This window comes from Lactuca virosa, chromosome 8, assembly GCF_052849685.1.
Source record: "Lactuca virosa cultivar CGN04683 chromosome 8, Lactuca_virosa_CGN04683_v6, whole genome shotgun sequence".
In the NCBI taxonomy this organism is placed as follows: Eukaryota; Viridiplantae; Streptophyta; class Magnoliopsida; order Asterales; family Asteraceae; genus Lactuca; species Lactuca virosa.
In genome coordinates, this window is record NC_136433.1 from 115,842,925 (window position 1) to 115,859,794 (window position 16,870).

Consider the following 16,870-nt stretch of genomic DNA (forward strand, 5'->3'; position numbering starts at 1 on the left):
ATATATATATATATATATATATATATATATAACTAATTTAAAGCGTTCTACGTAGCCGGGTATTTGGACAGAGTAACCATTAGGTACTAAGCTTATCCAAAGTGTAACATCCCAAAAACATGATAAATTTTTTCATTTTTAATTTAAAAGAAACCATTGTTTTCAAATCAAAACCATATTAATCATGTGTCAAATACAATTATTCCCAAGATCCGTGTATCATAAAATCTCCCAAAAACATGTCACTGAAGGATGTGTACGATCACGCCTTCGCCTTGCCCCGATTATCTGAAGTACCTGAAAGATAAAACTGAAACCATAAGCCAAAGCTTAGTGAATTCCCCCAAAGCACCACCACACAAACATATAACATATACAATTCTGCATGCTGGCCCACAACCTCCCGATTGGATTACTCTGGCCCACAACCTCCCGGTTGGATTATCCCGGTCTGTTAACTGACAGCACAAAGCAATACAGTCTCAACCCTAAACATACCATGTCGATATATAACATATAACAAACATTTTCAGCAGACAGTTAATCATATAACCGGTAATTACAGGTAGTCCTATAGATCTACCAATCTAATGTGTATCCGCAGTCATTAGATAATCACACATATCTACTACATATTCAACATAACATCATTCAATATTTCCAGAATATCAAATCCAGTGGCAAGACCTTGGTGCCTTTGACCTACAAGTACAGTGAGAAAAACTCACCTCTCAGTCTGAAAAAATTGTTGAACAGGACACTGATGGGTTTTAGGGGAAACAAATAAACTAGAAAACAATTCCTAAGTTCACATGCAACCTATTTTGGATCTATGTTTTAACTATTGAACATATAACTTTGATTTGCAAAACAAGAACCCTAGAGGAGAGAGGCTAATTTCGAAATTAACAAACTAGGGTTTAGGGTTTACATACCTTTCAATTGTTATAGCAAACAATTGATATTCCCTTGATCTTGATCTTGATCTTCTTGGAAGCTTTAGCACCACAAGTGTAATGCCTCTAATGGAATCACACCCAATGACTAGCAAGAAGGAAAGTAGAAGAAGAGAGAGGGGAGGGAGTATGCAATTTCGGCCACTAGGGTTTCTTCCAAAGAATGAGTACCCTAAAATGTGAGCCAGGAGGCTCCTTAAATAGTTGAGGGAACTAGGGTTTAGGGAAAACCCTAGTTATCCTTTGCTTAGGGCCTAAGCAAGACCCAAGGCCTTATATTGGACCCTTTGGACGAATTCTCTAGGGTTTCCCCTAGGGTTTTCGTCCACCCCCTTCCAAGGGAGTTCTGGATCCTTCCCTTTAACTATCAGTTAATTGCAAACTAGTCCCTGCACTTTATAATTAATTCTTTTAACCCCAAAATCAATTCTGATTAATTTCTGGCTAACAATTAATTAAACATAATGATTTCTAATTAATATATTAATCTTTTAACATATTAATAAATCATTTATATTAATTTATTAATCTTATAAATTAATATCTCTCCTTTCATAATTTCCTTGTCCAGTTGCTAGGTTGAGGGCAACCCAAAAGGACTGTGCTGCTATCAATTCAAGTACATACCAATTATAGTTATGGGCTTAGACACCTAATCCAACAGTCTCCCACTTGGATAAGTCTGTAACTATAATTGCTAGTATGCCTTCTAAATTTGACCAGCAAATTGTAGCTTCCAAAAAGCTGCTGCCGAACTCTGACCCAGTCAGTTACGTGTCCTAAGATAAGTGATCATATAACCCTTCGTTCTGCTTGATATCCCCAGACAAAAGACATGGAATGTAATCAATCTGTTTGTCCAGAGTCTATGTTTCCCGATTTCTGATTCGTGATGATATAGGACTTCTAATCGAACACATCAATTTAGTCCTGGCTGGGCCCAGCACATAAGTCAACACCAAATCATCGAGGGGCCCACAGATATCGCTTTTCCGGTTAGGGCAAAAGGAACGAATAAACGTTGACTCATATGCTTGTATCTTTTACTCATCAAATTATGCATGACAATACGTTTTATAACACCAAGTTACTGATGCGTTTTCGTATCACCAATGCATGACCGACTTGTAAATCACAACTCATATATCTTTGTTTCAAGATTACAAGATATTATCGTCTCAGTATTACTCGTGATGAATTCCATGAAGTAATACTCTGAGCGAGGGTATATCCAATACTCAAATCTCAATTTCTGAGTACTCATGAACGTTGCAGCAATTCTATTGCCATGTCTATCTTTAGACAATCTGCAATCCAATTCATGACAGTCTTAATTCACTACTTACTTTCAAGAGTATGAGCGATTGTGGAGTTTGAATAATCTCATTATTCAGGAAGTAAAACATGCAAAATGTGAAACACAATAATAAACAATTGACAAAAGGTAGTAGCCAAACTTGTAAATAATACTTTATTATTTAATCACCAAAAGTCAATTACATTTACTTTGTTACAAGTTTCAAAAACTAATCTAACTACTAAAACTAATATCATCTTTCAGTCCTATGCTCCGAGCATGCTGAATATGCTTAGCCCTACTCAGACCCTTTGTGAGAGGATCTGATGGGTTATCTTCAGATGAAACCCTCTTTACTATAAGATGGCCTTCTTCTACTCTATGTCTGATGAAATGGTACTTTCTGTCGATATGTCTGGTCTTACCATGATCTCTCGGTTCCTTTGTCAAGGCAACCGCTCCTTCATTATCGCAGAACAGTTCCATAGGCTCCTGGATGGTTGGAACAACTCCGAGATCCCCGATGAAGTTCCTCAACCAAGCTGCTTCTTTCGACGCTTCACTTGCTGCTATGTACTCTGATTCACAAGTAGAATCAGCCACCGTATTTTGCTTGGAACTCTTCCAAGTAACTGCTCCTCCATTCAGTAAAAACACCCAGCCCGACTGAGAACGGAAGTTATCTCTATCCGTCTGAAAACTGGCATCACTGTAACCATCTACTCTCAAAGTATCACTGCCACCAAGCACAAGGACCCAGTCCTTTGTCCTTCGCAAATACTTGAGTATATTCTTAACTGCTATCCAATGAGCTCTACCTGGGTTTCCCTGATAGCGACTGACCATGCTCAAAGCAAATGCCACATCAGGGCGAGTACATGTCATAGCGTACATGATCGATCCGACAGCGGAAGCATAAGGTACACGACTCATGTCATCTATTTCAACATTTGTACTTGGGCATTGAGTCTTACTCAATTTGGTATTGCTCTGGATAGGTAGCTCTCCCTTCTTGGAATTTTCCATACTAAACCTCTTCAGTACCTTATCCAAGTATGTGCTCTGACTAAGTCCAATTAGTCTCTTCTTTCTATCTCTCAATATTCTAATCCCAAGAATATAGGCAGCTTCTCCAAGGTCTTTCATGGTAAAACACTTTCCAAGCCAAGACTTAACTTCTTTCAAGGTTGGAACGTCGTTACCAATGAGTAATATGTCATCGACATACAACACCAGAAAAGTTACTATACTCCCACTAGCCTTGATATACACACAGAACTCATCTTCACTTCTAGAGAAACCAAACTCTTTGACTTTCTCATGGAAGCAAAGATTCCAACTGCGAGATGCTTGTTTCAATCCATAAATGGATTTCTCAAGCTTGCACACTCTATTGGGGAACTTTGCATCAACAAAACCCTCTGGCTGACTCATGTAAACATCTTCAGCCAACTTCCCATTAAGGAAAGCAGTTTTGACATCCATCTGCCAGATTTCATAATCATGAAAGGCAGCTATGGCGAGCAATATCCTAATAGATTTAATCTTAGCCACTGGCGAAAAAGTCTCATCATAGTCAACCCCTGGGGTTTGAGTAAAACCTTTTGCAACTAGTCGAGCCTTGAATGTATGCACATTCCCATCCATGTCTGTCTTCTTCTTGAAGATCCATTTGCACCCAACTGTCTTGCGACCTGGTGCACTATCAACCAAATTCCAAACTTGGTTGTCATACATGGACTTAATCTCGCTGTCCATTGCCTCTTTCCACTTGGAAGCCTCTGGGCCTGCCATTGCTTCCTTATAAGTGACTGGTTCATCTAAGTTTACCAGTGTTTTGTCACTTATGAATGTGTCACCATCTGAAGTAATATGAAAACCATACAACTCAGGTGGCACACTCACCCTAGTGGATCTTCTAAGAGGTAATGAGTTATCAATTGGTTCAACAGGAACTGTTTCCTCTGGTTGAGTGCTAGTGTCATCTAAGGTTCCTTCATTGGCTGACTCTTGAATTTCTTCAAGGTCAATAGTGCTCCCACTGTCCTCTTTGAATATGAGCTCTCTTTCAAGAAAGACTCCTCTTCGTGCTACAAAGACCACGTTCTCACTAGGCCTGTAGAACAAATATCCAAAAGACTGCTTTGGGTAACCAACGAAAACACATTTCTCACTTCTAGCTGCTAGCTTGTCGTGAGTCTCTCGTCTTACGAAAGCTTCACAACCCCAGACTTTAATATGTGCTAACGAGGGAACCTTCCCTGTCCACATTTCGTGAGGTGTTTTGGCAACCTTCTTTGTAGGGACAAGATTGAGGATGTGGGCGGCTGTCTCTAAGGCATACCCCCAGAAGTGAATAGGAAGCGAAGCCCGACTCATCATAGAACGAACCATGTCTAACAAGGTTCGATTGCGCCTCTCAGCTACACCATTTAACTGTGGTGTCCTAGGAGGAGTCAATTGTGAGACTATCCCACATTCTTTCAGATAGTCGTTAAACTCGATACTAAGATACTCCCCGCCTCTATCGGATCTAAGTATCTTTATCTTTCTGCCCAATTGATTTTCGACTTCATGCTTAAACTCTTTGAACTTTTCAAAAGTTTCTGACTTATGCTTGATCAAGTAGATATATCCATATCTGCTATAATCGTCAGTGAAAGTCACATAGAATCGATTAGCATCTCTTGTAGTTGATCTGAAGGGCCCACACACATCCATGTGTATGAGATCCAACAGACCTTCACCTCTTTCACAAGACCCTGTGAATGGTGATTTTGTCATCTTTCCCAAAAGACAAGATTCACACATATCATCTGACTTTAGGTCAAATGATTCCAACACTCCATCCTTTTGGAGTTGGGCTATGCGTTTCTTGTTAATGTGTCCAAGACGACAATGCCACAAGCATGCCTTGTCTACACTATTAGACAAGTCAATATTAAGTACACTATTTCCTAGGCTATCAACACAAGTCACTGTTTCATACACACCATTACAAGGCAAAGCTTCAAACATAAAAACACCATTCTTATAAACAGAAATTGAACCATTCAAATCATTAAAAGAATATGTAAAACCTTGTCTGAACAATGCATGAAATGAAATAATGTTTCTCGTCATCTCAGACGAATAGCAACAATTTATTAAATCTAATCTAACATCATTACTAAGCAGAAGCTGATAAACTCCGATCTTGGTTACTGGTGAAGACTTTCTGTTTCCCATGATCAGGTTTATCCTTCCTCGCTCTATCTCCTCACTTTCCTTTAGACCCTGCAAATCAGAACAGATATGAAAACCACATCCTGTATCAAGGACCCATGAACGAGAAGATAATGAGTTATTAGCAGAAATAGTGTAAATACCTGCCGAAGATGGCTTCACTTTGCCATCCTTGATATCTTGCAGATATTGTGGGCAAGATCTCTTCCAATGCCCCTTTTGGTTGCAGTAAAAGCAAACTGCCTCTTTTGGATCAGAAACATGGGGAGTGGAACCATTGGGCTTAACCTTTGGGCCATTACTAGATGACCCAGCTTGAGCCTTGCTCTTCCAGTTTTGCTTGGGAGGACCTTTCCTCTTTTTCCCCTTTCCCTGTCCAATAGCCAAAACAGGGGCACTCGTAGGTGTGGAGGGTATACTTTTACCCGTCATCCCTGCCTCAGCTGTCTGCAACAAGTTGTGCAATTGGGCCAAGGTCTGCTCAGTATTGTTCAAATGGTAAGTTAGAATAAACTGACCATAACATTCAGGAAGTGAGTTCAAGACCATGTCAATGGCCAATTCCTCATCAAAGTGAATATTGAGCTTGACCAAACGCTCTATGTAGCGTTGCATTCTTTGCACATGTGACACAACCGACTCCCCATCTTTCATCTTGCAAGCCATGAGTGACTTGACTACTTCGAACTTTTCTTGACGAGCTCGCTTATGGTACTTTTCCATAAGGTCCTTGTTCATCTCGAAAGGCCAGTAGTCCTCATAGTACCTCTGCAGTTCTGGGGACATAGTTGCCACCATGATGCATGCCACTTTGGTAGCATCATCGTAATGTTTTTTGTATGCAGCAAGATCTTCAGGAGTAGCTTCATTCTCATCAAGCTCTTTGAGCTCCTTTTCAAGAACATATTCTTTGTTCTCGAAACGAAGAGCCATCTTGATGTTGCGCATCCAATCGTTATAGTTTGAGCCATCCATAACGACTTTGGAGCAAATATTGAGCAAAGAGAAGTTTTGGTTGGAGGAGGACGAAGCAGAAGTGTTTCCAGGAGTAGACATCTGAAAAGAAAGAAAGTTTTAGTTAGATTTCAAGATACCTTAATAGAATAACCCAAAGATATAATATCAAGGTTAGGATCCAACTATGAAGATTCACAACTTAGAAATGGGATGCCGAGATCCAAGTGCAAATTTCATAAAGGTAGGTGAATGACGATTCACCAATTCCACCATTAGACGAAACAAACGAAGTGAAATTCCTAATTCTTTTGAGATACATTGAAACTATTCAATGGCATGTTTTAATCTCAGATTATGCTCTTCTATTTGTGACTGGGATGCCGAGGATCACAAACAAGATGTGAATGACCATGCAAATGTGCTTGGTAACCTCATTGTCTTTATCATTAACTATTGATGTGCTGGTAAACCACACACGCTCCATCAAAATGACAATTATGAGATACCCATTACTACTCTTTATTAGTGCCTTTTAGTGTGCTGGTTAACCACACACGCTCCACTAACGACCAATAAAGCATAATGTGCAATTTCATGGATTAGCATACTTTTCACATTTTTCCTAAAGTAACTAGAGTTGGGATTTTGAAAATAATGTTCTAGTACTTTCTTTACTATCATTATACTTTTAATGAGAAGTAGTTGTCCTATCAAATCCGTTCTGCTAACGACCCTCCACTAATCAAGGAGGCGGTGGGTGAGAGTGGACACCCATTCAACTACCATTTTATAGGCAGTTTCCTTATACCCCCCTTATAGATTAGCTTCGTGAATGAGGCATACTAGCGATTTGACTGACCATATTCTTATACATATATAATATTAGACTTTTAATTATAATATATATATATATAAGGTGTGTTTTAAAACATTTTAAAACTTCAAGGGTTTATAAATTTCGAAATTTAAGCTATTAAATTTAAATTTAAATAAACCAATTAACTAGATTTAATATTTATCTTTTAATTAACTATTAACCAAATTATTAAATCTTGTAAGGATTATCTAATTAAATTAATCCATTAATTTAATCCTAATCCTTATCCCTATAAATTTCGAAAAATAGGGTAAGGATAATTATCCAATTAATCTAATTAAGTAACAATTATCCAAAACAAGAAACCCTAGTTATCCTCTAGCATATTTCGAAATTCACAAGGGAGTAGGCTAGGGTTTTCAAAACCCTAACCCTAATTTCGATTAGGGTTCTTTGGAGGCTAGGGTTTTTCGAAAAACCCTTTTCATCCAAAACCCTAGAAATCGAAAATTTGGCCTTTAGGGTTTAATAGCTATAAACCCTAATTTGCAATTCAACAATTATAGCAATTCAATTTAAAACAAACAATGGCTCTGATACCACTGATGGGTTTTAGGTGAAACAAATAAACTAGAAAACAATTCCTAAGTTCACATGCAACCTATTTTGGATCTATGTTTTAACTATTGAACATATAATTTTGATTTGCAAAACAAGAACCCTAGAGGAGAGAGACTAATTTCGAAATTAACAAACTAGGGTTTAGGGTTTACATACCTTTCAATTGTTATAGCAAACAATTGATATTCCCTTGATCTTGATCTTGATCTTCTTGGAAGCTTTAGCACCACAAGTGTAATGCCTCTAATGGAATCACACCCAATGACTAGCAAGAAGGAAAGTAGAAGAAGAGAGAGGGGAGGGAGTATGCAATTTCGGCCACTAGGGTTTCTTCCAAAGAATGAGTACCCTAAAATGTGAGCCAGGAGGCTCCTTAAATAGTTGAGGGAACTAGGGTTTAGGGAAAACCCTAGTTATCCTTTGCTTAGGGCCTAAGCAAGACCCAAGGCCTTATATTGGACCCTTTGGACGAATTCTCTAGGTTTTCCCCTAGGGTTTTTGTCCACCCCCTTCCAAGGGAGTTCTGGATCCTTCCCTTTAACTATCAGTTAATTGCAAACTAGTCCCTGCACTTTATAATTAATTCTTTTAACCCCAAAATCAATTCTGATTAATTTCTGGCTAACAATTAATTAAACATAATGATTTCTAATTAATATATTAATCTTTTAACATACTAATAAATCATTTATATTAATTTATTAATCTTATAAATTAATATCTCTCCTTTCATAATTTCCTTGTCCAGTTGCTAGGTTGAGGGCAACCCAAAAGGACTGTGCTGCTATCAATTCAAGTACATACCAATTATAGTTATGGGCTTAGACACCTAATCCAACAGACACTGCTCTGAATATCAGCTCTACCGGTAACTTATTCATCAAATAGTGACCAATCTCAAATACAACTCAAAATACCCAAAATACCCTTAATTCAAACTTGGTCAAAACCTGGTCAAAGTCAAAAGTCAAAATAATTGAGGAATACCATCCTCACGTCGTCAAAACCTGGTCAAACTCAAAATACACCCATGTGCTCACGTCGTGAGAACGCTCTGATCAAAAGTTATTAATGAAACTCTTAATCCCTTTTTGGCCAAACAACCAAACCCTCCATAGTGTCTTATTTACTCCAGAACATCATAAAAATCATGGATTTTTGGACATGCATGTCCAATGCATGTCCAAAGCACTATCTAGGGCACAAAATGAGGAAATGACACCAAACTCATGTATGTGACATAAAACTCAACCATAATTCAGATCTAGCATCTATATTACTCAATGGACACTGGAGATCCATAAAGTTGGCAACTTTATGGATTTCAACCACTATATCATCTTGAATATGAATGATTAAGCATAAAAACCTAGATCTAAGCTTATGGACTCGTAAAGCAATGAAATTGAAACTCACAAAAGGCTCAGAATGTGTGAAAATGCTTGATGGTGAGACTTGAATGCATAAATGATGGACTATATTCTCTTCCTCTTCTTCTCTTTTGGCTAGAAACACCACAGGGTCTCAAAGGGGAGTGCAAGGAGGTGATGGAATAAAACCCCGAAAATTAGGGTTTCCTCTCAGGCTACTCTCACGTCGTGAGCCAAATGTGCTCACGTCGTGAGCCCAAAGGTGATGCGCGATTGCACTAATCTCCCCACGACGTGACATACATACCTCATGTCGTGAGTAGGGTTATAACCTTTAAATTTTAAAACTTGACAATTGCTTCCCTAAACTGAATGTTACACAACGGTTGGCTATAGTAACGACTAAAGAAACGACATTTCCTGGCAACTAGCCAGCGTAACAACTAGGTATGATGTTTTCTATCAGCATGTGTCAATATATAACTAGGCATAATATTATCCTTAAAAGTTGGACAGCGTATCTACCGACATAATATCATCCTAATGTTGTAAGCATAATCATATTACAAAGATTATACAGTTAGCAATATTTATGAAAATGATAGTTTATAACATGTATTCCCCGCCGCAATGGTTTGAAAGTAGTAAAGTGGGGCCGTGAACTCACCATTGAAACATGAAACTGTTGATGTAGGGTAGAATTTGGGAGTCTGGAACTCGGGAGACGCTCGGGAATCAGTATCACAAATATCGAGAGAGAGAGAGAGAGAGATAGGTGTGTTTGAAGTGTGAGGAAGTGGAATGCCGAACCCTGCTATTTATAGGCAATTTTGGAGTGCACGTCACGCACTACGTGCTGCGCAATTGCGCGTGAGCCACAGGGAGTTGCCATGTGTCCCCTTCTCCTCGTGCCACGTCATTCGTATCTTGACGAATCCATGTGTCAAGTGTACGCCGCGCACTACGCGCGAGTGCGCGTGAGCGTGAAAATCAAACTTAAAAAATTCGTAACTCTCGCATACGAGCCCCGTTTTCAGCGACTCTTATATATCCGCGTAGGTCTCGACGTACACTACAAAATATATTTATTTATATATGTCGAATGGTTACATGGTTGTCCTATTACATGTTGTTTGACAACGTTAGAATCGAACGGCTGTTGGTGACGTAATTTATGGGTTGTCACACATGGATACCTAGCTTCAAGTTAAACACTTTTGCCGAACACTTATTTACAAATAAAAATTACAGCTTCTAACTTCCAACTATTAGCTACCATCTACCGATAACAACTAACAACTTACATCTAATTTTGCCTAAACACAACCTAAATATATGATATCTCGGAAATAACTACGCTTTATATCAAATAATAATTGTTCATCCAATTATCTCGGGTAAACACTTTAAAAGCAATTTCTATAAAACATATGTAAAATAACTAAATAACCCATTTTGCATCTACAGGCCCGTCCCAAGTCGATTTGAGGCCCAGGGCAAAAACAAAAAATGAGGCCCTTTAAAATTTAGTAATCACAAACAATAATACAATGATGGTATGGAGACAAGTACATGAGTACTTGTTATTAAATTAAATATATATTGTATGAAAAAAAATTGAAGCGGATTTAGAGTATGTGAGTTAAATATTAAAACCAATAAACCATTAGTTATTATATATTAAAAGAGGATGTAGGGTAGAAAATCTCATATAGGAAAATTATGCGTAATAAGGACTAGAAAAACATCAAAATATTAAATAAAATAAGTGTTTGGATGGTTTGTCAAAACCGTCACTTTATTATGCATGATAAGGACTAGAAAAACACCAAAATTTTAAATAAAACTAGATGGTTACCCGCGCGTTGCGCGGGACGGAAGGTGTCGGTTTTCTGTTATAGCATTATACTTTTGAAGTATAATGCTATAATTAGGAAAACTTTTAGTTATTTCAAAAAATATTTCATGCTTACAAAATGTTGAGATGACGTGCTTTAAAATAACACCATAAATGATCAGTCCTTAAAAAAAATACATAAATGACAACAATTTCAAAAAATTGCATAATAGTACAGCAAAAAATCAACATACATCAATCTGATATATGGTGATTCCAACTCCAAAATTTGAATTCCTTCTGGTTTCCATCTTAATGAAATAAGGGAGTGACATGCGTATGAAACTGTGATCTGCAAAACCCAACTAACAAATTTGAATGTATCAATATCAACAAAGGTCAGAAAAATAGCAAATTTTTAGTATTTTTATATAAATAAAAATCAATTTTTATAGCTTTAGGACTATATTTCCCATGAATAATGTTTTAATATTAAAAAAAAACAATTTTTACATTTTTAGGACCATATTGCCCCTGCACACTTTTTATATTAATAAAATTAACCTGATTAATTAGATGTAACTTTTTTTTTGGGAAAAACTTCTGATTAAGTGTTAACAATTGTGTGATGATGACTGAGTCAACAATCTAGTAATCATCTGTTATTTGCTATCAATTTACAACTTTGAATCTATAGAAATCAACAAAAAAAACAATGTTGCTTAGAGGATATGAATAAAGATACTAAAAAAGCCAGCAAAAATAAAGGTAATTGGTCTAATTAAAAGTCTGTTCTTTTTGGGGAAAAGCGTTAACTAAAGCATACCTTCCACAAATCCAGTAACCGGACTTCAACTAACCATGTCACAGTCAAATCCACCACCTCTTGGCACTTTCTCCCACAGAAACAAAACATATCCACTTAAATTAGTTCGTTTAATCTTGCTTTCCTTCCTGCCACAATCTGCCATAATTTTCTCATGATTTGTCTGATTAGATATAGATTACACACAAAACATATAACCATAAAATAATAAAAAAGGATGAAAGAACCACCTTAAGCCTCCAGAGTGAAACAGGGGATAGTAACATAGCAGCAGTTGCTAACAACATAAATGCAAATAAAATTTATAATTATGTCTCAACCTGGAATTGCTATAATCTGCCGCTTTCTATCTAACCTACAGCCAAATATTAAAATAAAATAATAAAACCTGCATAAATCATTTTTTTACTGACCGTTTGGTTTTGTAGAACCTTTATTTTTCCCCTGTTGTTTATCATTCCTGAATCAGGTTGTCGGGTACTCTTCATTCTCCGGTGGTGGCCACATCTAACAGATGACGCAAGAATCAAATAATTAACTATCAGGCGTTTAACATAAAGATAGTATATTAAAGGGAAATTTAGAAAAGAATCCAAAATATATAATAAAAAAGATATATGCTGCAAACTGCCCAGAGTTACCTGAAGATGAAGAAAATATAAACATAATCAAATTTCATGAATATAGAAAATGGATGAAACTTGTTTGCAAATTGAAACAATATATCCCCAAGAACTAACTGCAGTATTTTGTTTTCAGTGGTTCATATCAATGTTGGATTAAAAAATTGGTATTGTTGGTCGCACAAATCCAACTACATAAAGTGATTACCTGATAAGTACACATGAAGATCTATTCCACATGAATGTATAGTACAATTTCTAACATAAGATCTCCATGTGAAAGGGGATTCAAAACTAAATCATTGTAACCAAGAATAAGAACTAAGGTCCAACCGAGGAAATATTTACCTGATTAGACTAATGTAAGGAAATACACCAGCCTTTGGAACCGACATCTACTTGAAAACCTGTTCCAATAGAAAAATCTCAAAAGTAAAAAAAAAAATCCATAAACTCATAAATCATATAAATTTGTTCAAATTGCAGTAATATATCAACATCCTTCCATTTATGTGGCATAAAAGAATTTGAAATAGATGAGCAACTGATGTGGTGGGTTTTGGGAATAAACAACAATTACATGGTAATAAGAAAATCCTTGTTTATCAAAAAAAAACAAAAAACAAAAACAAAAACAAAAAGAGCCCACGAACTCAAAATGAACAACTTACAATTTAGGATCATAAACACCTCCTTCCAGCACACAAATATTATTAAAAATGTGTCCAAAACGTTATCTTCAGTCAAAACTCTATGTTTTTCAAAAGTAAATGTATAGTTTTACCGAAAATACCCTTCATATATATCCTGAAACAGATTGTAGTTTTGCATTTTCCTATGTCACGCCGTCTTCCAAATCAGCTTGTAAGAAAATTTGGTTTCATTGTACATACACCTCTCTTAAATTGACAATGGTCAGCCTACAAAATGTAAAGATAATGTGTTAGATGACGTACAAAGCGCTTATGCAATTAATGAAACCATGTGTTCTGATGCTATTATGTTGGTGCGAACACAAAAATCACTATTCATTGACCATTTTACCCTTGCACTCCGAAAAAAAAAATCATTGTATTTCATCAATTATAAAGATACTTATGATTTTTTTAGTGTGAAAAGTGTTGGGAGAAAAAAAAGGGCACATGTAAAGAGTAAAATGGTCATTTTGTCTCATTAAGACCGGTTTATTATGGATAGAAATAAGAGATTACATTTACAACTTCCAGAATACATTGATCTCTAAATTCAAACATAATACGAACAATTTCCTGTCATAGAAAGTAGAAAAAAAAATTTGATTAAATTAATCAGATTCCTTTTGGATGAAAGGGATACAAATGTTGTTAAATTTGATCAAAATTAAAGAATTAATGCGAATATGAACCTGAAATATTAAATTCATAACGAAACATTAAATTTGTTTCGTCTTTCATGCAAAGAAAGTGGTCATCTTTCTTCTTTCTTGATTCATCATCTGAAGTTTGCTTGAGGACATCTGTATAAAAAATTCAAATTTACCTTCGGATCACTGAGTAATCAGTTTCACAGAAGACATATCTACCGGTGAAGAGAAGAGTACCAAATGTATACCTAAGTAACAGACAGCTCCGGAAGACGGTGGTAGTGACCACGGTTTGTAAATGATGGCACATTTGTCAGCTTTAGCATGCTATTTTTTTTCAATATCAATACATACATTTTTTAGAAATATACTTTTTATTACACAAAAGTAACATATAAATACACAGTAATACATATCTCTACACAAATAAATACACAAATACACACATTTGGACACATAGATATATAGAAATAGAAGCATAATTACAGACACATACAATCACAAAAATACACAAAGATTCAAACAAACACATAAATCCAAACAAATACACATAGGTATGCACTCCTACACAAATAAACAAATATATACACCTACACAGATACAAACACTCTCACATAAAAACACATACACAAATAGAAACATGTACATATAAAGATACACACATATATACACTATTACACAAATATTTTTATATATAGAAACACATACATAGACACACACATAGACATATTTCGATTGTTGCTGGTCTTACCGATTTTATCCAATATGAAAACAAACCTGTATGGAGGAGGAAGTGGCCAACTCCAAAGCGGGTCTGTTACGTGGAGGTTAAGATGGAGATGATGGTGTGATTCCCAAATCTGCCCACAGATTCCACCATCTGTAAATTAAGAAAATAAATGTTAATAAAGTCTACAAACCTTCAATTGAGATGTTCACCCATAAAAACGTTGAATTGTACATACACAGTGCTGGTTACACAAAAATTACTTGATTGGATAATACCAGCCGCTATCCATTGTCAAAGTTGAAGCCCCAAAGCTACCTGCTTCAAGAATACAAATGCACGATGAAATTAATCAATCAATTTTGTCCTTCACCATATTTATGTTGAAGTGAAGTTACTTATAAACGACAACCAAATCAATGAATTGTCAATTGTTTAGAATAAAATGGTGGAGATTTGGTGGATCTTACAACTAATTTACCCATGAATAAATAAGTATTTTTTTAAAAGCTTTATTTATTAAAAACTCAAACATGGAACTATATAAAGGTAATCAATACTTTTGGATATTCAATAGCGATGTGCAGTTATTACAGACCTCCCTTTTCTTTATCTGTTTTCGCAGACTACCACCATAACGGGTACCTGAAAAAGAAAATAAAAAACAATATTTAAGTAAAATATTTTCATTTTTTATAGTTTAAAAACAAAAAATATTTTTATAGATAAGAAAAATAAGAAATGAGGTGTGAACTATTTTAAGAAGATCTGGAGCTTGTAGCACCATTTTCGATTCCTATCTTGTCATCTCTTTTCATTCTTCACCTGTAAATTAGATATAACCATCAATATTTTTTTAAAAACATGAATTCATATATGTACTTGGGGTTTATAAACTTTTGTATTGATGCCCTAACGTATGTGTCTGAAAATTTTACAGATATTAATGAAAATCTAACATACCTATTAACACAATATGACAAATGAACAAACTGAGTGTGTTTTTCAAATGACACTGCTGAAAAAAAAAACAAAAAATTGGTAAAATAACCAGTAAATTATTATAGTCAATATTACAATAGGTAAATTTTGTGGTAAACCTTAAACAGGGACAACCGATGTCCATACCTAATTGGGTTTGTTTTTCTTGTAGCAAATCATGACCTTGAATTCCTGAAATTGGTTTTGTAATCGTTTGTTTTTCTTGAAAACAGCCCCAACCAAAATATGAAGGAAACTAACATGAAAATGATTCAGAATCGAAAACAACCAAAACCAAAAGATGATACATTGAGGTCAGTGGGATTTACGTGATCGATCTGTTGTGTATTTCGGCATATCTGTACAACAAGAGGGCTACCATTTTTTATAAAAATGCAAGATTAGGGTACGGAATATGAAAAACAAACAATCAAAAAGGTAAAAAAAAAAAAGGGAAAGAAGAAGGAGATGGTGTCGTACCAGGAGCGACGATGCCCTACCATCTGTTGTTCAAAATTGAAAGACGGAGTGTGTTTGTATGTGTTTCACCTGGCGAAACTTAATTTCTCTCAGATAGATGAGGCAAACAAACGTCGATTTCTAGAGTGGGTAGATGACGACCGCTTGCAATCAACTCCTTCCGTCACCAACGTTTGAACTGATGATTTCAATCGATGCTTACCGAAGCGACCATTGGTAGATTTAGAGGAATTGCAGTGAAGGAAACAGAGGGACCGCTCATGGGTGCATAGAGTAGTGGAGTAGGTTGCCGATGAATGACAAAGACGACCTAGAAAACGCAGAGCATCCATGGAGAAGCCGAGATAATGACGGTGGGAGAGAGAGAGAGAGAGAGAGAGAGAGAGAGAGGAGAGAGAGAGCCGATAAAAGCATTCAGAATCAGTATGGAAGAGGAAAATGAAGTTGTGGAAGAAACTGGATGTAGAAGGTCCTGGAAGGTAGAAAGAGGCGAAACTGGACGTAGAAGGTCTTCCAACTGGAAGGTAGAAAGAGGCGGTGGAAAGTGGATAGGTGGGAATGTGGGATTAAACTAACTCAGGTATACTAACTAACCCAAGGAACAGTACCCTGGTCAGGTACTGTTCCTAACTTTCACAATCTTAATATATATATAATAATAAGTGTTTTGATGGTTTGTCAAAACCGTCACTTTGGTGTCCGGTAAAAAAACAAAAAAAATGAGTGTTTGGAAAAAAAAATTAATGAAAACTATAAAAATAAAAAATGGTCTGCATAACCTATAGGTTAGCTTGATTTTTGTTAACAAACA

The 16,870-nt window shown here is 36.1% G+C and overlaps 1 long non-coding RNA gene across 1 annotated transcript; it reads right to left on the bottom strand.

Annotated features, from left to right (window-relative positions):
• Positions 1-11,217: 11,217 nt before the first annotated feature.
• Positions 11,218-15,293, bottom strand: LOC145133139 (uncharacterized). Its single transcript, XR_013718426.1, has 12 exons — positions 15,197-15,293; positions 14,837-14,916; positions 14,649-14,751; positions 14,120-14,198; positions 13,914-14,024; positions 13,741-13,797; positions 13,323-13,449; positions 12,878-12,936; positions 12,320-12,413; positions 12,137-12,183; positions 11,907-12,044; positions 11,218-11,445 (listed from the first exon to the last, which is right to left on the bottom strand). It is a non-coding gene; the product is annotated as an uncharacterized LOC145133139 (long non-coding RNA).
• Positions 15,294-16,870: the final 1,577 nt, after the last annotated feature.